The 25,273-nt window shown below is 45.9% G+C and overlaps 2 long non-coding RNA genes across 2 annotated transcripts in view; one reads left to right on the top strand and one right to left on the bottom strand.

The window, feature by feature from the left end:
• LOC146404833 (uncharacterized) overlaps window positions 1-25,273 on the bottom strand; it is a 1,439,763-nt gene that overhangs the window by 604,953 nt on the left and 809,537 nt on the right. The window lies entirely within an intron of this gene.
• Window positions 1-25,273, top strand: part of LOC110260024 (uncharacterized) — a 143,662-nt gene that overhangs the window by 85,116 nt on the left and 33,273 nt on the right. Inside the window, exons 3-4 of the long non-coding RNA XR_014842025.1 lie at window positions 22,981-23,114; window positions 23,543-23,625. This is a non-coding gene — a long non-coding RNA (uncharacterized LOC110260024). The remainder of the gene's footprint in view (window positions 1-22,980; window positions 23,115-23,542; window positions 23,626-25,273) is intronic.

Genomic DNA, 25,273 nt, shown 5'->3' with positions numbered 1-25,273 from the left:
CGTAGGCTGGTGGCTATAGCTCCGATTATATCCCTAGCCTGGGAATCTCCATATGCCGCGGGAGCAGCCCTAGAAAAGGCAAAAAGACAAAAAAAAAAAAAAAAAAACTAACATTTTTTAAAAAGATAGCAGTCCACCCCTTGCCCTACATACACATTCAGTATAAAAAATGCTCCTACCCACAAAATGCATATCTTCCCCCCAACATAAGAAAGAGACAACTCAAAATCTCATTCAGATGCCAACTATTATATACAGGATGGATAACACAACAAAGTCCTACTGTACAGAGCGGGGAAATATATTCCATACCCTGAGATAACCCATAATGGAAAAGAATATGAAAAAGAATATGTACGTATAACTGACAGCTTTGCTTATAGCAGAAATTAACACAACATTGTAAGTCAACTATATACTTCAATAATATTGAAAAAAAAATTTAAAAATCTCATTCAGTCACAACATCCAGATCCAGGTCCAGGATCTCTGGGTGATGTAAATTCTTGTCAATCAAGTCCTAATATGGTGGAACCAGGTGGCTTATCCCAGGATCCACCGAGGGAGGGAGGTGGTGGCATCTGAACTCTGTCCGGTGTCTACTGGTTGTGACTGTGGTGCCATTAAAAAGGGCTAAAATATGTTACCCATCTCAAAACACCCAAACTACAACTTAAAAAAAACTATTCAGGAAAGGAGAAGAAAAAGTGCCCACACAGGCATCCACACCATAGTCACTGGTCCACTGTCCACAGCACATACCAGAATCTTCTGGATCCCATGTACTGAAAATCTTGTGAGAACCTCTGTCAGCTCATCTGGCAACTCTGCCCTCTTGGACAATCTCTTTGTTCTTTGTCCTTACAGCCACATCGGAGGTGGGCATGAGGGGAAATAACTCCTTGTGCTTTGCAGCTTTAGAACCACACTTTTTTTTTTTTTTTTTTTTTTGTCTTTTTGCCATTTCTTCGGCTGCTCCCGCGGCATATGGAGGTTCAAGGCTAGGGGTCCAATTGGAGCTGTAGCCAACGGCCTACGCCAGAGCCACAGCAACGCGGGATCCTTAACCCACTGAGCAAGGCCAGGGACCGAACCCGCAACCTCATGGTTCCTAGTCATATTTGTTAACCACTGCGCCACGACGGGAACTCCAGGACCACACTCCTTTTCGTGTCTGTTCAGGAGCTGGGAGATCACCCTAGAAGCTCAACAGTCAACCCCAGGTTGTTGTCAGCAGTCTTCGTGTGTCTTTGGCAATACTGTTCCCTTAGCAGGTTCCTGTTTATTTGCTTCCATTGAGTTCCATGGGCTACACAGCCATGGGATAATAAAGCCAAAATTGTCTGGACACAATCTTTACTTTGTCGCCGTCTTACCATGTCCAGTCCCCAACCTTCAATCTATTGGCTTCTGTCTTAAGCAATTCTATCCATCTTGAGTCCAAAAACTCAGTTTGTCAGGAAAGGACTTGGGAGAAGCAAGACATTTAGACACTTCTCTTTTTCCATCGCCTTCTTTTCTCTGCTACAGGGCTGCCTTAACCTGATTCTGGCAGGAGTTTACCACAAGCAGTAAGAAGTAGCCAACACACCAAGATGCTGAATTTCTTTCTAATACTCCACCCTCAATTGCCGTGTGGTCCCTGTTCCAAGGAACAGTGGGGGACTGTTACCTATCAAGGGTCCCAGCTTTCCAGCCTCCTCTGTCCTACCACCTCTACTCAACCAGTTTGGAGTTTGATACTTGCAGCCCCCACTTCCTGATATAAATAAATAAATAAATGGAAATAATCTTTGAATAAGACGACAAAAACATACACACTTAAAGAGTTTAAACACATTAACTGGATACATATCGAATTTATTGCAGTGGTTGCCCATGGAGAGGATGCGTAGGGAAGGACCTAGGAGAATATATTATCATAAAAGTCATCTCATTGGGAATTCCTGTTGTGGTGCAGTGGAAACGAATCCAACTGGGAACCATGATGTTGCGGATTCAATCCCTGGCCTCGCTCAGTGGGTTAAGGATCCGGCATTGCTGTGAGCTGTGGTGTAAGTCGCAGATGCAGCTCAGCTCTGGTGTTGCTGTGGCTGTGGCATAGACCGGAAGCTACAGCTCGGATTGGACCCCTAGCCCGGGAACCTCTATATGCCATGGGTGCGGCCCTAAAAAGACAAAAAGACACACACACACACACACACACACACACACAAAAGTCATCTCGTTATAAAACGATCTGAGTCGATATGATAGAGTATTTTCCGGTTGCAGATGACATGGGCATTTGTTACAGTATCCTCTATGCTTTTATATATATATAATTTTTTTAATTTAATATTTCAAAAAGAGGGTAGGGCACGAATGAACACGCCAAAATGATCAGTGTAGCAGAGCACACAAGGAGCTGGCAACTAAGAAGTTCCCACGGGGATGGTCCCTCATAGTCAAGCGAAGGCCATGCTTGGGATCAGAGGACGTCTGGTACATGGCCAGGTTGTCTCTGTCCCCTGCTCTGTCCATCTAAGTCCTGTTCACCTTTCCAGGCTCTGTGGAAGTCCCCCTCCTCCAGGAAGACTTCCCTGACCACTCCAGCTCACAGTCATCTCTCTCTTTCCTCAGCTGTCAGAACACCTAAAGCCACTGCTCACTTGGATATCACAAATTCTTTATTTCAGGAGTTTTAGATAATCCAAAGCAGTGAGGTCCAAAGCCCACAAAGGCTGCTGCCGAGTTGACAGGGATTGCATGGTAAATGCACAGTCTTGATGAGCTGGGGACCACCAAGGAGGGTCACTGCTTCTATTTGGGCCTGACTTTTAAACCTGCCCCCGCCAATCTCTCCCCAGACCACAAGCTCCTTAATGGAAGATGGCCTAGGTGTCCCCTGGCCGACAGTGTGCAGCTGGCAGAAGCGGGCCCATTTGCCACAATTCAGCAGGTCCAGGCTCTCAGCTCGGATGAGCCCTGATCCTCTCCAAACACATTTTCCTTTTGTGTGATATATGTAAAACACTCCTAATGTGAGGATCCTCAGAGAGAGCTCACACTGCCCGTCTAAGTGTTTTTTAAAGAATCGAGCTCTTACCTTTTAAAATTACACCGGGGTGGTATTGTTCAAATATGTAAGACTGACTACTCCAGAAAGCGGCAACAACAGGATACAATGCACTAATTTTACCCCACTTTGACTTAGAAAATATAATCGGTACTTACAAAAATTGTAAATACTAAAGAATCAAGGGAATAGGATTATTCTAAAATGGGGCGCTAATACATCTAGCGAAATAGCTTTTGCTAGTTTTAACTGAGGGCCATTATCTATCAGAGAAGATATACCTCTAGCCTTGATAACGTAAAGAAACACAAATGACTAAAGAAGCTTGCCAATATTTCTGGGAGTTGGGGGAGAGAGGAAAGAGTCCATAATGAGAGAGAAACTTGGAAAAGCTGAGCGATTCAACAGGGTAGGTAAACAGCCTCAAGCATGCTCTCGAGGGGGCAAACCCTGCCTGGTTCAACAACCATAATTTCCATGGGGGCTCTGTCCTTTCTGAATTGCTGTGGCCACCACACAACCCAGGACATCCTCTTGGTAATTTTAGTCAATCATTGCAGGTGTCTCCCCATGTAAATGCAGCCCCCTTGGGGTAGAAGCGAGCCCCATATTTCTCTTCTCTATCAGCTCACATCCTCCGTCTTCCAGCCAGGAAAGCCGGCACCACCTGCCCACCCAGGAGCCTCTCTCGAACCTCCAGGCGCCGCCCACTTTCTCCTTCTCACCATGACTCTGCCTGTAGTGAATTGAAAGGACAGTAGACCATCTGCCATGCAGCCCTGATGTCTTCCTGCAGGTGTGCAGAGAGCAGTAGGAGACATTCATTTTGGACATAATTCCAAGATGGAAACGAGATACTCTTTTTTTCTTTCTCTCTCTCTCTCTTTCTTTCTTCTTCCTTCCTTCCTTTCTAAGGCAGCAGCTGCAGCATCTGGAAGTTCTGGGGCTAGGGGTTGAATCAGAGCTGCAGCTACCAGCTTCCGCCACAGCCACAGCCATGCTGGATCTGAGCTGCATCTGCAGCCTACACTGCAGCTTGCGGCAACTCCGGATCCTTAACCCACAGAGCAAGGCCAGGGATCAAACCCTTATCCTCACGGACACTATGTTAGGTCCTTAATCAGCTGAGCCGCAATGGGAACTCTGAAACGTGAGATATTCTAAGCATAAAATATTCTAGCTGGCAAGCGCTATCAAGGTACATCTAAAATTTAGTGTTTATGGAGTTCCTGTCGTGGCTCAGTGGTTAACGAATCTGACTGGCAATCATGAGGTTGCGGGTTCGATCCCTGGCCTCGCTCAGTGGGTTAAGGATCCAGTGTTGCCGTGAGCTGTGGTGTAGGTCGCAGATGCGGTTTGCATCCTGCATTGCTGTGGCTCTGGCGAAGGCCAGCGGCTACAGCTCTGATTAGACCCATAGCCTGGGAACCTCCATATGCCATGGGTGCGGCCCTAGAAAAAGGCAAAAAGACCAAAAAAAAAAAAAATTTAGTGTTTAGAAGATATTAGTTTGATTTACAGGGATGAACACTGGTGGGGAATTAAGGGAGAAGTGGGGGGAAAAGGGGTCCCCAGACCTTTGCTAGAAACTATAGGCTGTTTGGGATGAGCAAGCAAATTATGTCCTTCCTCGCTGGGCCCCTCCCTTCTTATGGGCACCCAGTCCTCACAGGCTCCCCTGTGGCCACCAAGTTCATCCCCTTGCCTCTGAGTATCACTGCCCCTAAGTAATTCCAAGAACATGAGATGAAGGACCCGTTCTGGTGGAAATCAGTACCCTTCATATGTTTTGTGCTTTTTACATTTGTGTGATTCTCAGTGAAAGGGGAAAAAAAAAAATGAATACAGGAAGCTTTCATTTCATTTTATATATATATATTAGAACATTTCTCTTATTTTTGTTTTTTGTATGATCTCCAGGTCATTTTTATCCATGGGCACTTGAATGCAATCCTCGGGTCTATGTGGTTTCTTTTCAACAACCATATGTAAAACGTATATTAACTGGGTCTTGACTCTAAAAGGAAACCTGAAAGTCAGAATTTTTTCTAGATTAAATATCTCCAAGTGTCATATTTTTTCCATCTGTCATTGTTAAATTTACTCTTCATAAAAATATTACATCAGGGAGTTCTCTCGTGGTGCAGCAGGGTAAGGATCTGGCGTTGTCATTGCAGTGGCTTGGGTCAGTGCTATGGTACAGGTTTGATCCCTGGCTTGAGAACTTCCACGTGCCATGGGTGCAGCCAAAAAAAAAAAAAAAAAATCATTTTTTAAAATATTCTAGAACAATTTGTAAATTAGATTTTTCCCCTTACCCAAATTTCTGAGTTGGCATCCTCTGCCAGAAAACAATTGTCAATTGTGACTTAAGTGAGTCACTCTTAGCTATATACTTTTTTTTTTTTTTTTTTTTTTGTCTTTTGTTGTTGTTGTTGCTATTTCTTGGGCCGCTCCCGCGGCATATGGAGGTTCCCAGGCTAGGGGTCCAATCGGAGCTGTAGCCACCGGCCTACGCCAGAGGCACAGCAACGCAGGATCCGCGTCTGCAACCTACACCACAGCTCACGGCAACGCCGGATCGTTAACCCACTGAGCAAGGGCAGGGATCGAACCCGCAACCTCATGGTTCCTAGTCGGATTCATTAACCACTGCGCCACGATGGGAACTCCAAGCCATATACTTTTAAAAGCAATAATTCTAAAAACATTTTGTGAAAAAATATTTCAAACTAAACACATGTATTTAGTGCGGGTGTGAGTGAATTTTAATTTGTTAGATATGCTTTAGGGTGAGGACTCCAAATGAAGATAGCTATTGTCCTTGATGGTTTTAGGATAGCCAATGACTCTAGTTTGGTCTCTACTAGAAATTCCTCTCTTGGTTCCCATGAAAGACTTAAGTTACCATTTACTGTGTGTGATGTATGTGTGTGTGTGTTAATGTGAGTGTTTGTGTATTTGTATTTGCCATTTTAACCATTCCATTTACTTTTAAAATAAATACAATGTAAATACATACATACATACAATATAGTATTTGTTTTGCCCATATCATTATTTTGGGCCCTTGATTTTTCCTATTCTGGATTGTTCCTTAAATGACTTGTGTGTTTCCAGTTTTTCCTCTAAGATGCTAAGCTTCTTGTGATAGAGAGTAACTTCTTTTGTGAGTTACAGGGCTAGGAACAGAGCTGAGAATTTAATTGGAACTCAGTAGATACTCACCAACTGAGCAAATGAATATGTGAGTACATGACAGAAATCTTAATGAGGTACTTGATCCAAAGCAATATGGTACCTTACTGGGTTTCGACCTATTTTGTATGGACCAAACCAGTGTACCTACTGGAATGTAATGGAGGTGCTCTGGGTGAGTTTAGGTGTAGAAACTCATGCCGTTGTCTGCCTCTAAGTTTCTGGAAACCTCCCTAATCCACTCCAGACTGAAGAGAATATCTGCCAGGGTCAAAGGGCTCCTGAGGAATCCATGTAACACTTCCTTGAACTTCTGTTTCTCTAAATTCCATCTGTGTCCCTGTCGTAAAGACCATGGGTCATAAGATACTCTCCCAGGATAAACAATTCTTGCCCATTTACCTTTCCCCTCAGCACTTATCCTAAAACTGTTCGTGGCCATTCTGTCCCTTCCAACTCCTTCTCTGGTTTTCACCATTTGTTTGTATTCTGGGACCCATATAACTGCACGAAGACTGAAACAGAGCCCATGACTTGACATCAAGTGGCTTGGGTCCAAATCCTAACTCAGACACCAGCTATGTAGCCTTAGACAAGTTACTTAACTCCCCTGACTCTTAAGTTTCCTCCTTTGCAAAATCGGCTTATAATATTTAACTCACAAGGTATGACTTCAGTGAGATTATGTACTTGAAAATAGCTCACAGTAGATGTTCAATTGTGTTTGTACATTTTAATCCAGTGTAGTTATTGCTTCTGCCTCTGGTTCATCTGTTTTCCTCTGTCTCTTTTTTCTCCTCATGATCCTTGATGAGCACACTCTTAGTGGGGGGTCACTTCATTAATGGCTGCATGTTAGTTTCATAACATTTATTAATATATTTGATCATATATTGTTTGCCTCCTTACAGATAGAACCTGAGATGGTATTTAGATGTATGGCATTTTCCAGAGAACTCCTGTAAACAGCTAGCTGTAAGACTGACTTGTCTGAGCTGGGAACATGTTGTCCTTGGCTTGTCAGTTACTCTCAACAGAGTCCTCCTTTTCTTCTCTGTGTTCAAAGTGATATAATGGCAGATAGGCATGAATTCCCTGGAGAACAACGAGAGACTTCACAGAACTCAGTTTGGGAGAATACACACGTGTTGGTGTTATAGAGTGATATTCCCATGACACTAGCAAGTGGGAAGTGAACTGGACACCAGATGAAGTGAGGGAGGTTTGTGGGAAGGAAACTTGCTTCAGAAAGAGCAAAATGAAAATGCCTCCAACCAGGCAGCACTGGCCAGGGGATTGTGTATATAGGATCTACAAGGTTAATTAACTACCCAGCCCCTACTCTGCCATCAACACTTTGGCCACCACTGTAGGTTATGACACTGAACTCCCCAGGACAAGGTCTGTTTATTGAAACATTCTCTTCTTTTTATTTGAGGGTGGGGGTTAATGCATACCTCAGTGCTTGAAATCGCTAACAGTTTTCTAGTGATCATTCAGTCTTCATTCAGCAAATATGCATTAAGTGACTAATGAATGAAGTAGGAAGATCCTACTTCAGACTTGAAGGTGACACCCTGATCCCTTGAGCATTAGCTTAAAGGGAAACTTTTCCTCTACTTTTGGCCTCCTTCATTCTTCTTCTTCAGATGCTATGGTAAGTAACCCAGTTCCAAATTCCAGTTCAGTTCGATTCGATTCCAAGTCTGTGTGAATGTATCAAGTTAGGCAGACCCTAACTCAAATCCAGACCCCTGGCTGCAAAAAAATTTCAGGGATGTAGTTTTCATCTGTCTAATGTCTCCAACCACAAAGAGAATGAATGGAGGGAAGGTTGAGTGAGCCAGTCCAGAGTATATGGAGATCAGCATAACGAGACCTCATGGAGAAGATGGGCTTGGCCTTGAAAATGTGTAAGATTTGTTTTAAAAGGGAAACGTTTAGAGAAGAGAATTCCTGGCTGGCGAAGAGGAAAAATGAGCAGGGGATAAGAAGAATAGCTTCTCTGGACTGGACTAGATAGGATAGGCACACTAGGAAGGCATGAGATGGGTAGGTGTTTGGAAGGCAGTTTAGAGAAGAAAACTTAACTCAGTCCAATAGAATGGGGAGTGGCAGAGATATTGAAGGTCATTAAGCAAGCAAGGGAGTCTGAAAAAGTAAGGTAATGCTACCATTTCTATTAACAAAATCAATATATATCTTCCTGCTAAAGGGTGATCACTCATCCTTCAACTTACCTCCAGTTCTTAAAACTCTACAAGTCAGTTGCCACCATGATCATCATATTATTTTGCTGGTTTAGTAGTTTCAGAATTGGTACAAAATCCCAAGAAGTAGAGAAATACTTTTAAAGCAAAAGGGAAATTATTTCCATCCTAGAATTCTATACCTAGGCAAACTATCAATCAAGTGTAAATACAGGGTAATGACATTTTCATTCATATATGAGCTCAAAAAAGTCACCTCCCTCCTGTCTTACCTATCTTTTTACCATGAGGCATTTGAAGAAGTAAACGGAGAAAGAGGAAGACATTGGATGCCAGAAAGAGGGAGTCTAACACAGGAGCAAAGCTGAGAGAATCAATGAGATAATCATAAGATAGGTCCTAAGGCAATAACTACACAATAGCCTAGGGAACACCCGGTCCAGATTGAAGTAGGAGGATAGGAAGCTATGAGATGGAAGTCTCTGGGGGAAAATTAAAATTGGTAAAATTCCTAATTTTTTTTAAACTCCCAACTGTATTTATTTATTTACCTTTTTGGTCTTTTTTTAAGGGCTGCGCCCACAGCATGTGGAAGTTCCCAGGCTAGGGGGTTAAATTGGAGCTGTAGCTGCTGGCCTATGTCACAGCCACAGCAATGCAGGATCCGAGCGGTGTCTGTGACCTACACCACAGCTCATGGCAACACCGAATCCTTAACCCACTGAGCGAGGCCACATGTCGAACCTGTATCCTCATGGATGCTAGTCAGATTTGTTTCTGTTGAGCCACGATGGGAACTCCTAAAATTCCTAATATTTTAAACATATCGAGAGAAGGCTTAACAACATTTAGGGACGAGTTAGTAATAGATATATTGTTAACTAGGGAAAAGAGAAATTTTTTTTGCAAGAAAAAAAAAACTTTATTGTGCTAAACCACTGAGACTTTTGTAACAATATTTGTGACAAATGTTCTTTATTACGATATTGCAATATTTAGACTACTCTGAATAATGCAGAGCTCTTCCATTGATCTAAACATTGAACTAAAATAGTAGCAGAAGGAAAAGGAAGAAATAACATAGTCTAAAGGTAGAATCCATAAGCTTCTGTAGACTGGGGGTTGTTGAGAGGAGGATAGGGAGAGAAAGGGGTCTGGGATGAATTCTAGGTTTCTTTTTGTTGTTGTTGTTGTTGTTGTTGTTGTCTTTTTGTCTTTTCTAGGGCCACACCCTTGGCACATGGAGGTTCCCAGACTAGGGGTCCAATCAGAGCTGTAGCCACCAGCCTGTGCCAGAGCCACAGCAACGCGGGATCCGAGCCGCATCTGCAACGTACACCACAGCTCACAGCAAAGCCGGATCCTCAACCCACTGATTGAGGCCAGAGATCGAACCCGCAACCTCATGGCTCCTAGTCGGATTCGTTAACCACTGAGCCACGACAGGAACTCCCGAATTCTAGCTTTCTATCTTGGGTTGCAGTGGGTGGAAGTTTGGATGGTACTCTGAGAACAATCAGGTGAAGGTGCCTGATAGGTGGTAGCAATATAGAGGCTAAGAGCTTGGAACAGAGGGGAAAGGAGATTTATTGACTCTACCAAAAAACAGGGAAAGCGCAAGAAAGGAAATACAACCTAGAATACATAGAGCTTGCCAGTAAATAACTATTCTCATAATCATAGTCACGTAAACACTAAACATTGAGCATATCAACAATGATGATGTAAGTATGTTGTAAGCTTGGGGGGCAGGGGAAGTGTAGGTAGGGAGAAGGCGAGAGTGAAGGGGTGGGGGGGTGTAAGAGAGCCCCAAACTCAGCTGCCTTATAGGAAGTTAGGAGACAGGGTCTAAAACGGGGAAATGTAGAAACAACAGCATAAGTATGGTATTTAGATATGCGGAACTACATAACAGAAGGAGCTGCTAAAAGATTGGAATTGTAGCCTCTGGGAATGGTGAAAAGGGAGCGAGCCTTGTAGAGTAACATTTTTTACTATGGGCCTGTATAACTTTGATAAAAAATAACGTTCTCCCCGGATTTATAGTAAATGCTCCAGCTTAGTTCTCTGATCACAGTTTCCCTGTCACCAAATCCCCTCAAAGTCTCCGACTCTTCTAGCTACTAGCTGGCTACTAGCTGGAATGTCTATCATTCCACAGACTGGCACTGGCAAATGTGTGGCTTGAATTTTGTTAAAGTCTATGTTTGTTGCAAAATCAGAATCTCTTTGGGATTCTCCTAAAACATTGCTCTTACCGATGGCCTCAGCTTTTGTGCAAACTAGGGAAGGCAAATGGCCTGAAAGAAGGCCCTGGAAGGAGCAAGTCTTTTAAAGAGCTACTTTGGGGAGTTCCTGTTGTGGCTCAGCAGTAACGAACCTGAATAGTATCCATGAGGACGTGGGTTCAATCCCCAGCCTCGCTCAGCAGGTTAAGGATCCAGCATTGCCATGAGCTGTGGTGTAGGTCGCAGACGAAGCTCAGATCTGGTGTTGCTGTGGCTGCGGTGTAGGCCAGCAGCTGTAGCTCCAATTTGACCCCTAGCCCAGGAATTTCCATATGCCACAGGTTCGGGCCTAAAAAGCAAAAGTAAATAAAATAAAATAAGGTAAAATAAAATAAAGAGCTACTTTGATCATGGTATGTTCTAGCCAGGGACAAAGCAACTCAAGAACTTCGTAAATGGGGGAGGAACAGTGATACAACACAATCTAAAAATTAGTTTTTGTCTATGGCTTAAAATTATGTGTTTCTATCCCTCCAGAGAAGGCTGCAAAAATAAAGGACAGTTGCTCAAGGAAACCTAGACAGAGGGCTGCTTCTGGGTGAAAAATCCGAAAAACACTGTAATATGTTCAGTCCTTCCCTTGGCTGTGTTCTCTCTCATCGTACTTCCCTTGGGCTGCCTGGCTTTGGGGAGACGAGCAGATAATCATTACTGTTCAGGAGGGAGGGAAAGCCAATTGTTCAATATCAGAAATTCAGAAAGTGTTTCATTTTCTAAGCTCCCAGTTACTAATGTATTAAGTTCTCCAAAAAAATTCTCTTCATCATTTTCTGTGATTATTTTTTTTTTCTTCCTAAGCAGCATTTGGCTCCAGCAGAAGGCAAAGACATTTCCTCGTCTGAATTACTGCCGCCGTGAAACAGATTGAAAAAAATATATCATTTTATATCAACCAGTAGCATCCCAGGCCACGGAGGGGTGTCTCCTAAAGCTATCAAGATAGTATCAGAGTATTAATCATTTCTGGAACAGTGAGAGCCCCAACACCATCCAGCACCCACAAAGGCTGCAAGCCCAGGGCCAGCTGCCGCTGCCCAGGACAGACTCCGGCTCGGGATTCAATCTCTGAGCTCTGTGACGGACAGCACGTGCCTGCTGGTTCTTGCTATTTGCCCAGCCCTGTGGTTGAGCAGGCCCTGACCTCCCAGAGCCCAGGAATCACAGAGTCCCTGTCAGAGCTGTTGAGAGGGCCGGAATGGCATGGGCTTGCTGCAAACACACCAACACACATGAGTGTGCACTAAATATATGCTCCTGGATGTGAACACACACTCAAATAATGCAGGCTGGCCCCATGTGAAGCTATGCAACACTGTGGCTAAGAGCACAGCTTCAGAATAAGGCTGGATTCAGTGTTCAGCTGTCAGGTAACTACTCCAACCCCCCGTTTTCCCATCAATAAAATGGGGATAATAGTAGCACCCACCTCAGAGGGTTTTATAAGGATTAACTGAAGCCACACGTAAAGAACTCGAGTGCAGTGGCTTGCATCCAAAAAAAAAAAAAAAAAATTCCATCGGTGTTTGCTATTGTTATCAATAATAAAAGTTGAAGTTTATGAATAGGTATATTTAGTCAGTATTGGATAAATGTTTGTATTGATCGTTAATAACCATTGTGGGCCAAAGAATTCTTCCCTTCTGTAGGAAAATCTTCCCTAAACCTTGGGGGCAGATGAAGGGGGTTCCTGGTGTTTTTAAGTATCTATTTTCAGACCACTAAGTATCTGACAGAAAGGTTAGAGCTATGACGTACAGAGAGATTCCATAAAGAATTAAATAGATTGGAGTTCCCATTGTGGCGCAGTGGTTAACGAATCTGACTAGGAACCATGAGGTTGTGGGTTCGGTCCCTGGCCTTGCTCAGTGGGTTAACGATCCGGCGTTGCCGTGAGCTGTGGTGTAGGTTGCAGGTGCGGCTCGGATCCCGCGTTGCTGTGGCTCTGGTGTAGGCTGGCAGCTACAGCTCCAATTGGACCCCTAGCCTGGGAACCTCCATATGCCACAGGAGCGGCCCAAGAAATGGCAAAAAGACAAAAAAAAAAAAAAAGAATTAAATAGATTGACACTGAGAAGGTAAGGTGTAACTTAATGGAGGCGGAGGAGTTTTATAAGAATTCCTTTTAGGGAGGTTCCATTGTGGTGCAGTGGAAATGAACCTGACTAGTATCCATAAGGACGCAGGTTCAATCTCTGGTCTCACTCAGTGGGTTAAGGATCTGGTGTTGCAATGAGCTGGGATGTAGGTCACAGACATGGCTGGGATTCTGAGTTGCTGTGGCTGTGGCTGTGGCCAGGAGCTGCAGCTCCAAATCTACCCCTGGCCTGGGAACTTCCATATGCCTTGGATGCAGCCCTAAAAAAAAAAAAGAAGAAGAAGAAGAAGAATTCCTTTTATGCCCAGCTCTAGGACCAAATCGGAGAGTTCAGTGAGCGGGTCAAAGCAACACTGCACATCTGATTGTCTGTGCTTTCTATCTGAAGGCAACTCTCCCCTGTGAATAACAATTTGGCAGCAAAAGCAGCAGACTAATGGGTCCCCTAGGTGGCTTTGAGAAAGCCTCCCTTTGTTGTGAGGGTGGTGCCCTTCCTGGATGGAGGGGCCTGCCTCCACCCCTAGCTCTGAATGAGAAATGGTCCAAGCAGTTGAGTATCTGATTGGGCTCTCTCCTTCCTCTGGAGAAGGACCCTCTACAACCCCCTCTCTGCCCCTCACATCATCCCCAGAGAAGATTCTGGAAGGACCCTCCCAATTCCTCCAGAGCTCACGCCTTGGTTCTCTGGGGTTGGACCTCCTTGCCTAATGACTGCGCCGTATGGGGCCAGGGCCCAGGGGCCAGGGTGGAGGGTGAAAGTTTGTCTTTTCGCTTTGGCACCAGCCAACACAATTACTTGAAAGAGTTGGGCGGCCCCTGAGAGGAAGAAGTAGTTGTTTGCCAACATGCCATGTTTGTGTGCTTCCTGACCAAGCCTTCCTCATGTCATCATCAGATGGCCACCCCTCCACACACTCTACAGGGACGGGGTTACTGGCCCCATTTCACACAGGAGTGACGGAAGGTGACACAAACTAGTTATGTTGTGCCATCTCTTGGCCTCTTGCCCACAGGTTTTTCCACCTCATGGGACCCAGATAAAAAAACAAAAACTAGCCCCCTTTCCCATCAAAGTCACCTCTGGCAAGTCAGAGCTGAGACTGTAAGGCAATTCAAATCCAATTCCTGCCATCAGAACTTTATAATCCACCAGGTGAAACAAAACACACATATGCTAAAAGATAACCAACAATCACTATTCAGCAAATCATGTTTGAGCCTCCAATGAATGGTGTGTGTGTGTGTCTGCCCCTGAGAGTTTATACCCTAAATGATGTAAAGAAAGCCAGACCTGGCATGAGCAGAGGGGGCTGGGGGGGGGGGGGCTGGGAGGGGTCCTGCTTTAGGAAGCAGGGCAGTTTGGACTGCACTTTGAAAACAACCAAGGGGAGAAAAGCTTCAAGGGGGTTCCAGGCAGGGAGAAGATGAGCTTGTGTGGTTCCCTTCAGCAGCCCGCAAACCTTCCAACTGGAAGGTCCTTTTGTGAGGGAAGGGGCCAATGGCAAGGAAAGGTAAAGGAGACCAGGCCACAGAGGGCCCGGGAGGCAGCTGTGTGGGCTGATTGTTGTCTTGCAGGCAGCGAAGGGGTCCTTGAAATTTCCCAGAAGGGTGTGGAGTAGATGCCACCAGACGGGGCAGGGAGTCCAGGTACCTGCCCCCAGTCACAGGTGGGAGTCGGTGAGCCTCGGGAAAGGAGAGAACAGGCGGAGAGGTGAGTATACCCTGAGAGCTGAGGAGCAGGGCTCTGGGGTCAGATGGACCTGAGTGGGGACCCTGGGGGTGATCCTGGGCAAATGACTTTACTTCTCTGGACCTCAGACAAACAGTAGTCAAAAATGTATCTCATAGCGGTCCCTGCCTCCTGCTGGGATGCTGACCAGGGTTAAAGTGCTCAGGTGGAAGTTCCCGTTGTGGCTCAGCAGGTTAAGCACCTGACATAGTATCCCTGAGGACGCAGGTTCGATCCCTGGCCTCGCTCAGTGGGTTAAGGACCTGGTGTTGCCACAAGCTGTGGTGTACATCGCAGACATGGCTCAGAGCTGGTGTTGCTGTGACTGTGGTGTGGCCCGGCAGCTGCAGCTCTGATTTGACCCATAGCCTGGGAACTTCCATACCTAAAAAGGAAAAGAAAAAAAAGTGCTCAGGGCAGTGCAAGGCATAGAGGAGCTATTATGTCAACAATAACTACTACTACTGCTGTCACTGTGTTTAATGAGTGTCGGGCAAAGCGGAGGAAGGAATTAATGGCAGGAGACTTTGCTCTATGAACCTGAGAGGGTGGACCAAGGTGGATGGCATCCTCAATAACCCCTGTGGAGAGGCCCACGGGCAGGATGCTCCGCTGGCTGGAACCCTGGTGTGGTGCGTGGGGTCGGGGGAGGGGGGGAGAAGCTGCCTCCGCAGAGTAGAAGCCCCTCCCTGCCCACCTGAACCCCCCTTTCTTCTCTCCTGCATCCCATACCTGCCCCCAGCTTCTAGAAATCAGACCTCATTCCCAGAAGGCATGAGCATGAGGCTTCTTGGGGGGAGTGGGCGGGGATCGGGGATCTAATTCTACACAGAAAGATGTCCCCCTTTCTTATTCCACCTCCCACCTGGGGCTGGGGGGCAGGCAGTGAGGACGAGGGCGGATGGAACCAGGACTCTCGGAACCAAGGCAGCCCCTCGCCCCGCAGCGCAGCGCTCGGAGGCAGCTGGAGCGCCAGGCGAGGGCTTTCCCTGTGAGAATCAGTTTCACATATGAGGTTGATTTTATTTTCCCCCGTTGCAATTAACTGAGAAAAATATTTCAAAGCTGTATAATTAAAGGCCGGCGTTTTATTAGGGTTTAAAATAGTCGCTATGAAATTTGCTCCTGCCACTGGTAATTACAACGTACATCTTAATATCCCCCTGCTTGCCAGCCCCGAGATAACAGCGCTGTGTGTGCTGCATTTGGCTCTGCGGAGAAGGTACAACCCTTATCTTATCTCCATCTGCACACAACAACCAGCCTCTCTTCCAATTCAACCCTAATCTTCTTAGTAAATAATACTGATATTTTTCACCATAACAAAATGGAGCTGGTGCCAGATCCTCACTGATAACACCTCTCGTTTACACACCATTCTCTGTCAAAATCGGCCCCGATTTTTCTTAATCTCTTTAACTTATCAAAAAAATACTTTTTACATTCAGCCATAGTAAGTTCTTTCTCTACCAAATAATAATATTATAAATAAATCCCTCTGCCTACAGCTGACTCGTTGAAAAGACCCTCGGCCTCCTCATTTTCCTCCTGAATGGGAAATTGTTCTGCTCTTCAGTCTTCCCCTACCTTTGGGGTCCACACGGAGTGAATTGTGCCCAGGCAGGCCCTGAGCCATCTTTGATTCTCACCGGGGGTCAGCTTGGTCCAGGATGTGCAAGCTTGTTCTTTATTCTCATTGTCCTGGGGCGTAGGTGTCCCCCACCCCCACCTCCAACCACCTCCAACTCAGGCTGTCCAGAGATTTCAGGCAAATCCCAGCAGGCTCTTCTCTAGCCTGCAGACCAACGCCCCCGCCCCCGCCTTCACCCCCACATACCCACTGGGACAGGCCTTTGCTCAGAGCCCCATGTTGGCAGCAACTGGGACCCACCCACCTTCTCCTGCTGCCTTTCAGTGTGACGCTCAGATAGTCATGCAACCTGGGAAGGCAAACCTGAGACGTGTTCACCACACAGCAATTATTTATTGAGCACTTACTGTTTGCCCACTCCAGGCTTAGCCTCTTGGGGATTCCAGAGAGGGGGAAAGCACAGGGCTGGCCTGCCAGCAGCCCACTGTGTGTGCAGTAGGATCTCTCAGGGCACGAAGAAACCTCCAAATTGGGAAGAGGGTTGGGGTTTAAGACATGTAAGATGTTATAGGAAAAACAAGATTGGGGCAAGGAGGTTGAGAAGGAGCCCTTGGAAAGCTTTCGAAAGTTTGTGTGACCACTAAGAGCAGAAAGAAGAAGAGAGTGACAAGGACACTTGTCTCCAATAACATTTGACACGGCGCAAATTAATAATAACCGGCACTGTACTGGGAGATTCCAATTTCCATTTCCAATTTCCTTGTTCACGAGAAACTTTCTGTGATTTCCCTCTCCTGCAGTTTCCATAATGTGCTTGTAAATTTGCTTTGCTTTGTTGTAGATAATGCACACCTAAAGAGGGGTTTTCTTTTCTATGTCTGTCCTCTTTCCAAATGCCCGCTGCTTTCTCGTTCTGTGATGCCCTGTCATGAGCAGTTAGCCGTCTCCTATCTCTAGGGCCTTGGTTCCCTGGCAGGGGGCGGGGGGGGGGGGGGTCCTTCTCCCTCTGCCCAAATGCTGATGAGTCCAGATGCTTGAGACAGCAAAGGCTGGGGTGCCCCGTATTTAGGCATTCTCAACCCCACGTGGCTCTTAAATACCCAGGATGGTGGGATGTGGGCTCTGTCCAAGGTACATGTCTTGTCAAAGCATGTGGCACCTGCAGCCCTGTCCCGTGTGCCTCTTACCCTTGAGCCGAAGGAGTGGGTTGCTGTTCTTTAAATGTGAACCTCAGTTGATGATGAGTCATCACCAAACCCAGGCTGGCGGGATGAATGGGCAGAGGCGGGTATGGCAATCCAGCTGCTCTACGAAGCCAGATCTCCAGGTCAATAGGTGGGAGGGGGCTGGGTCTGCTGGGGTGGTGGGATCATGCTTTACTACCACTGGCTTTCTCAGATGGGGACAATAGTCAAGGCCCAGCCCACCGCCTTCCTTGCCTTGCTGCTGGTCATCCCAGTCTCGCCTGAGATGTCCTCTTCCCTCCTTATGCCCCCTCCCCCATCTCCCGTTCCCTGGCTGTGTGTGTATGTGTGGGAGAAGGGAAAGAGCCAAGTAACTGCATTAAACCTAGATTTTCTTTTTTTTTTTTTTGTCTTTTTACCTTTTCTAGGGCTGCTCCCAAGGCATATGGAGGTTCCCAGGCTAGGGGTCGAATCGGAGCTGTAGCCACCCACCTACACCACAGCCACAGCAACGCGGGATCTGAGCTGCGTCTGCAACCTACACCACAGCTCACGGCAACGCCGGATCCCCACCCCACTGAGCAAGGCCAGGGATCGAACCCGCAACCTCATGCATGGTTCCTAGTTGGATTCGTTAACCACCGTGCCACAACGGGAACTCCCTAAACCTAGATTTTCTCTTATCTGCAAGGTTCTTTAATGTTGTATGAAAAAGACCCTGGCTCTTCTAAGAAGTCAGGAGGTAAACATTGGGATACAGCATTCTGAGAAGATTAATCAGAAATCAACTGCGGACACAGGGACATTAAGTGCCTCTATGAATTCCCTGCCCTTCTCAATTATCCACCCTGGAAGAAAGCCTATTCTCTTGGGTCCAAGTTACCACAAATAGGCCCCACTGTTGACCTGATTGCTGGAGCCCACAGGGTAAGCATGAGGCCTAAGGACTAAATCTTCCTTCAGAGGCCTCCCTACTCTTGCCAGGGACTGCGGATGACCTATGCCCTTTAGGATTTGAAACAGGGATGTTCTTACAAAATCTGCCTTCTTTGCTCAGCCCCACTTACCCTCTGCTCCCCTGCCCCCCCTGCTCCCTTTTCAACACCTCGAATTTAGTCCATCCTCACATGTTTTGCACTCACTGCCATCTTGTTGCATGATTATTCCCTGCTGCTTCCTTTTTTTTTTTTTTATTACTCAATGAATTGATTGCATTTGTAGTTGTACAATGATCATCACAATCCAATGGTTTCCTTTGGTTGTATTATATTTACTTAATGAGATCCTAAGCCTCATAAGAATAATAGCAAACATTTGGTAAGTGACTCTTATGGGCCAGACACGATTCTTAGTACTTGGCATATATACGCTCACTTAATCCTCAAATGACCCCTGCAGGTAAGTATTCTGTTCCCATTTTACAGATGAGGAAGCAGAGGCTCAAAGAAGGGAAATACTGCTGGAGCACTGTGCAGCACTTTCAGCCCCCCGCAGGCCATGGCCTCTGCAGGAGCTAGGTGCAAGCTCGTCCCTTCCCTCCCCCTCAGGGCTCCACACATCACACTTTCTTGGCAAATGCCACTAACCTGTGTCTCTCCTATCCAAGGAGCTCCCAGCTCAGGTTCATGCCTGTTGAGATGTGTCTTCTTGTGGACGCCCTGTGCACGCAGAGCCTGCATCCCTCGTCTCCACTCCTTCTCATGCACGGTCTGGCTGCACGTCCCAAGAAGGTGAGGGTTATAGGGTGAAGAGACAGGGGCCCAGACGTCTGGAAAGCAGTATCTGCTTATCCTCAAGAAGCCCCTTCCAGAAGGGAAGCTGAAAAGTGGCTGGAGTTGTGGACATTTGCTCTGTGGCGCCTGTGGTGGCCCCGGTCTAGGAATGCTGGTTAGGGTGCAGGAGGCTTTCAAAGTCAAGGGCAGAACCTCCCTGCCAAGTACGGACCCACCCTGCATGTGGCAGCCTTAATTGGACCCTCGTTTATTATTGTAATGAGGATCCCTTTTCTAATGTGTTTTTTCGAGTCCTCATGTGGCTGAACTATTATTTTTCTCACTTGACTTTTTTTTTGCCTATGAAATGTTTTGGATAAATATGCAGCTGAAAATGGCTTGTTACTGACTGTGTACATTTTTAGTTGAATGAAAAGTAAAGAAATACAGCATTTCGCATATAAAATATTCTGTTAATGTTATATAATTTGGCTGCGGAGTATCATTTTGCTTTTATGAAAGGGTTTGGTGAAACCCTCAGGAATAGCAGATGGCTAACATGCAGTAATTATCGGTTACTAAATATCACTTATATCATACTGATCTATTCACACAAGTATAACCACATTAAATGTGTAATTTTTTTAAAAAAGACAATATGTAATGTGAGGGCTTGAAACGGCAGCAGGACTTAAGGAAAACGGAGGAAGCCTCTAAGGTGTAAGCGACTCTAGGGGCTCCATTTGGGCTGCAGAGTCCCCCTCCCCATCACACATTGCCCTCTGCTCTGGGTTTTCAGGGAGCTGGGCTCTGTCGACACACAGCTGGCCAGGGCGGGAATATGAGCGCATGTCGCGGAGAGGTCAGCACTTGAGCAGATGTTTTAAATGTTCGGCTCGGAAGCTGATGTTTAGAACCAGCCATGACTGCCATTCTCAGCATAATTTCTACTTGGCTGTGAAGATGCAGAAACCCCAGGAGGGCACCTGAGTTGATGCAGCAGCGAAGCTCTCTACAGGCCACGAAGCCCATGGGGAGCTCTTTGCAAGGTCCAAGGGTGATTTCCATTCCCCAGACAGCTCCCCTGGCAGCTCACACGTCTTTGAGATCCACCTGTCCTTCCCCGTCACTCTATTTGCAGTGAGTGAGGACCCAGCCCAGGTAACTCAAAGAACTGTGTATTGAGAAAGCTAAACTGCTGTATACAGCAAGGGCCTAATCAATGGTGGCTGCCTCGCTGGCACAGAGGAGGTGCTTCAAAGCAAAATCAGTGTGGCTTTAGGTTGCCAGCTGGTTTAGGATTAGCAAAACCTAGGGTGGCAAATAGGTGGCAATTCTTGAACCGATTCTGATCAATCAGTTGGGGCTTCTTGGAGCTCCTTCTTGAGGCGTCTGAAGGAATCTGAAGAGTCCCCGTCTGAGAAAAGGGGTGCTGTAAGCAACGAGTGATGTCTGCCAGGGTCATGGGCATGAGGGAAGGGCAAGAGTTTGTGGCATATTTGATCACCCAGCTTGCGGATAACTGAATGTGTCTCCCCAAACTTCATAGGCTAAAATCTAATCTCTATTGCTGTGGTATTTGGGGGTGCTGATGGCTTGGGGTGATGAGGTTGTGAGGGTGGAGTCCTCAGAAGTGGGATTAGTGCCCTTAAATCGAAGACACCCCAGAGAGGTTTGGGATGGAAATGCTATAAAACTGGGTTGTAACGATCATTGTACAACTATACATGTAATAAAATGCACTGAGTAATTTTAAAAAAGAAAGAGAAAAAAAAAAAAAAAAAGACACCCCAGAGAGCTCTTCTGAGCCTTCAGCCATGTGAGGACACAGAGAAAAGACAACCGTCTAGGAACCAGGAAGCCCTCAGCACACGCTGTTGGCCAGCACCTTGATCTTGGACTTCCTCACCTCCAGAACCGGGAGAAATAAATTCCTATTGTTTAGAAGCCCCCCAGCCTATGGTACTTTGTTTTATCAGCCCAAACACAGCTCTGCTTAGCCTTAGATCTCAGCTCATTGTCAACTCAAGAAAGCCTGCCTCGACTCCTCGGCAGCACAGGACCTGAGAACACAGGCCCACTCTCAGGTCTGAATTCTGATCCTGGTACTTAACTAGCGTTGTGACCCTGAGCCAATCTTTTTAACTCCTTTATCCTGCAGTTTCCTCATCTGTAAAATGGGACCAAAACTAGCACCCACCTCAGAGGATGACTTCGAGTCTTAAATCAGCTGAGATATTCCATCACCTACCGCAGTGTCAGACACAGAGTTAAGTCCTCCTTAAGACGTCGTAAGACGTCGTTAGTGTTGGTTGCTGCTGCCCCCTCGCCTAACTCTCCGAATCCAGTTGTAGTTTACATTTGCAGAGTGGTATTCAGTTAAGGTCTCCTTCTCCTCACTCCTGCCTGCCCAGGACATGGGACTGAATGACCTCCTGGGCTGGGTGACTCGTTCTGCAGGGGAGAAAGGGCTGAGGGCTCTGGGGACACCCGAGCTCCCCTCCAGATAATTGTCCTCCTGCAACTTGTGGTTGTGCCAACACTGCTGCAAGAGGAAGAGAGAGATGGTGGGGGAAAGGCATAGGGGAAGAAAAAAAGGAGAGGTGAGAGAAAAAAAAACCAGGGGCAAAGGGGAAGGAAGGAGACTACCTTTTAAAAAGTGGGAAATAGGGGAGCTCCCATTGTGGCTAAAGGGAAATGAATCTGACTAGTATCCACAAAGACGCAAGTTCAATCCCTGGCCTCGTTCAGTGGGTTTAGGATCCGGCATTGCTGTGAGCTGTGGTGTGGGTCACAGACACAGCTCGGATCTGGCGTTGCTGTGGCTGTGGTGTAGGCTGGCAGCTACAGATGCCACTTTGGGCCCTAGGTATGTATGGAAGCCCATTCTTAGGACAGCTTCCGTGGGAACGTGGAGCTTTCTCAGTCCCACACAAGTCTCCATCACCAGAGTGGGAAAGGAGGGTCAGCAGCTATGAACTGAGTCAGAGGAAAGCCAAGGAGAGAAGGAATTGGGTGCGTGATTCCAAAACCCAGATTCCAGCTCCAGCTCCCCCACAATCGCTGTGGGACCTTGAGTCTGTTGGCTTCCCTGAGCCTCTGTTCTGTACATTTTTAAACATTGCCTGCTGCAACCTATTTGTAGGATTACAAGAAAGCAAGGTCCACTCGAATGTCCAGAGTTTTTATTTTAGTTTTGCAGCATCATCAAGGTATAACTGACAAATAAAATCATAAGATATTTAAAGTGTACAATGTGGAGTTCCCATTGTGGCTCACCGGTTAACAAACCCAGCTAGCATCCATGAGGACACGGGTGCGATCCCTGGTCTTGCTCAGGATCCAGCATTGCTGTGGCTGTGCTGTAGGCCGGCGGCTACAGCTCTGATTGGACACCTAGCTTGGGAACCTTCATATGCCTCGGATGTGCCCCCCCAAAAAAAGACAAAAGACCAAAAATAATAATAATAACGTGTACAGTGTGATAACTTGCTATACCTATGGGTCCCCCCCAGTTGGGTTAACACATCCATCACCTCACTTTTTTGTTGTTGTTGTTGTTGTTAAGAACATTTAAGTTCTACCCTTTTAGCAAATTTCAATTATACAATACAGTGTCAGCAACTATAGTCACCAGGTTTTTAGCGTGATAATTATTCGTGCGAAAAAAAGATGATAGAGTTTCAAGCCAGGATAGAAACTGGAGGGTTTTTTTTTTTTCTTTTTCTTTTTCTTTTTTTTTTAGAAATAAATAAAGGCTCTGACTAGTATTAGAAAAACAATGAGAAGGGGGCGCAGGTGGGTGGAGGGAATAAACTCTCTGGGGAGACGTGCTCAGGGCAAAGGGGGGGGCGGATGGCCTGTAAAGGAGGGGACTGCAGTGACCCCTTGCCCCTTTTGAACTTCCTCCTGTAGGGACTGCACAGGAAGACAGGGTCCTGAAATACCGCAAGAATGGTGTTTCTCATTCCTCTCCAGTCCAAACAAGGAAGCCGGGAAATCTCGCAAGGGCACGTTCTAGTTCAAAGGCCTCAAGTCCAAAGAGCAGGGTAAGTTCAACCGGACTCAAGAACCGAATGCTCAGACAGTCTAGCCGTAGGCCCCCGGGTACCTTAGCTTCTGAGAAGGCTCTGAGCCAATCGCCTCTATTGATCTCGACCACGGATATTTTGGTTGACAAGGGGTCAGTCAATTCAGAAAGTAGGGGTTGGCTGGCAAATGATTTCTTTCAACATAAAGTTATCTGAATAATTGAAAAGAGCGCATTCATTCGTGTGTTCATGCCACAATTGTGTATTACTGAATGGCCCACATTATAAAATTCTAGAGGCTGCGTGGAAATTAACATGACTCTTGCGGTCCTGTCAGAGTCTAGGCTTATGGGGCCACAATGAAATCTTTTTTGAAATGTGAAACCCTAACTCAGAGGGACTGTTGGGCTACTTTAAATGCATTCTATTTCCAAATCCCTTTTCAGAAAGGCAATGATATTTAAAACTCAGCACCACAAGTTTCCTCAGGTACCCTCCCAGACGATACCATCTCTACCAACAACAAAAGGTAACATGTATCACCAAATATTTATTTCGCCTGTTCTTGATCATATAAAATATTTATTTTGCCTGTTCTTGATGTATATACATATAGTGTGTGCTCTTGTATATCTAGCTTCCTTCACTCAATACTATGTTGTTGGGTTTATCAGTAGTTTGTTCTTTTCCTTGCTATGTATTATTCCACTATGTGAATATACCACCCATTTCTACTATTGATGAACATCTGAGTTCTTTCCAATTTGGGACTATTACAATTATAGTTGCTATGAATATTCTTTTAAATGTCTTTTTGATACCATAAGTACTCATTTGTCATGTACATACTCTCTTAATCTTAAATTTACCAAGTTGAAATGGGTCTTGGCAGCCACGTGATACAAGAAGTATCTATATTCCTAATTGGAAGCAAATGTCTTTGGATTTCACTAGTTTGCAATAAGTAGTGGAGCAGCCATTCCACTCAAAGACCTTTTATGTTGGAGTTCCCGTCGTGGCTCAGTGGTTAACGAATCCGACTATGAACCATGAGGTTTTGGGTTCTATCCCTGGCCTTGCTCAGTGGGTTAAGGATCCGGTGTTGCTGTGAGTTGTGGTATAGGTTGCAGACGTGGCTCGGATCCCGTGTTGCTGTGGCTCTGGCGTAGGCCAGTGGCTACAGCTCCGATTAGACCCCTAGCCTGGGAACCTCCATATGCTGTGGGAGCAGCCCAAGAAATGGCAAAAAAAAAAAGACAAAAAAAAAAAAAAAGAGAGATTTTCTCTGTTGTCTTTGGTTCTTTCCAACCTATTTGAAACCACAGCTGACTTTTCTTAGAGGGAATTGTGCTCCGCATACATTCAGGAAAAGTATACATGAGGTACAATACATCGTGCTTCATATGCAGAATTCTGAGCCCCTGTGCTACATCAGACTCAGAGCTATTTAAAAATCAGAGTACATTTTTTTTAATATGAAGATTCAACTGACCTGGAAAAACTAATTTTAGAATGTGACCCCCAAAGTTCTCAGCAGATAAAAGGAGGTCAAATCTGAACAAACCCTTCCTAAGCAGATGGAGATGGAGAGCCAGAGAGCAGAGGGGAAAGCTAGAGAGACCTTCTATCCCCTTGGAAGCAAGGCTCTCACTTCCTCTTGCAGTTCTGGTCTTATCTTTTATGTTTTATGATTATTCCTTGAACTCATCATGGCCACTGTTGTAAAGAGTTTCCTAGGGGCAGAGGGCTCACTGTGTAGCTTAGTGCACCTGTATTATCTGATATGTGGTACCCAGCATGAGTTGATGTGAAAAATGTTTAATTATTAATTTTGGACATGCTGTATTCTTCTCTTTTATTAGTTATATGAAGGAATTTGGACCATGGTTTGAGTGACGGGTAATAATAGTAGCTGAAGCTCCCAGTTGGTTTTTTTTCTCCCCACCCATGACCTATGGAAGTTTCCAGGCCGGAGACTGAATCCTAGCTGCAGCTATGACCTACGCTGCAGCTGAGGTAACACTGGGTCCTTTAACCTACTGTGCTAGGCCAGGGATCAAACCTGTACCTCTGCAGCAACCTGAGCCGCTGCAGCTGGATCCTTAACCCACTGCACCACAGCAGGAACTCTGAAGTTCATAGTTCTTGTCTCCGTTTTGTTAGCCCCATTTTACAAA

Source organism: Sus scrofa, chromosome 3 (assembly GCF_054392235.1).
Source record: "Sus scrofa isolate SSC_HxYL_T2T_F1_AM1 chromosome 3, Sscrofa_HxYL_maternal_Yorkshire_Landrace_v2.0, whole genome shotgun sequence".
Lineage (NCBI taxonomy): Eukaryota > Metazoa > Chordata > Mammalia > Artiodactyla > Suidae > Sus > Sus scrofa.
This window is presented reverse-complemented; position numbering and strand designations above follow the sequence as displayed.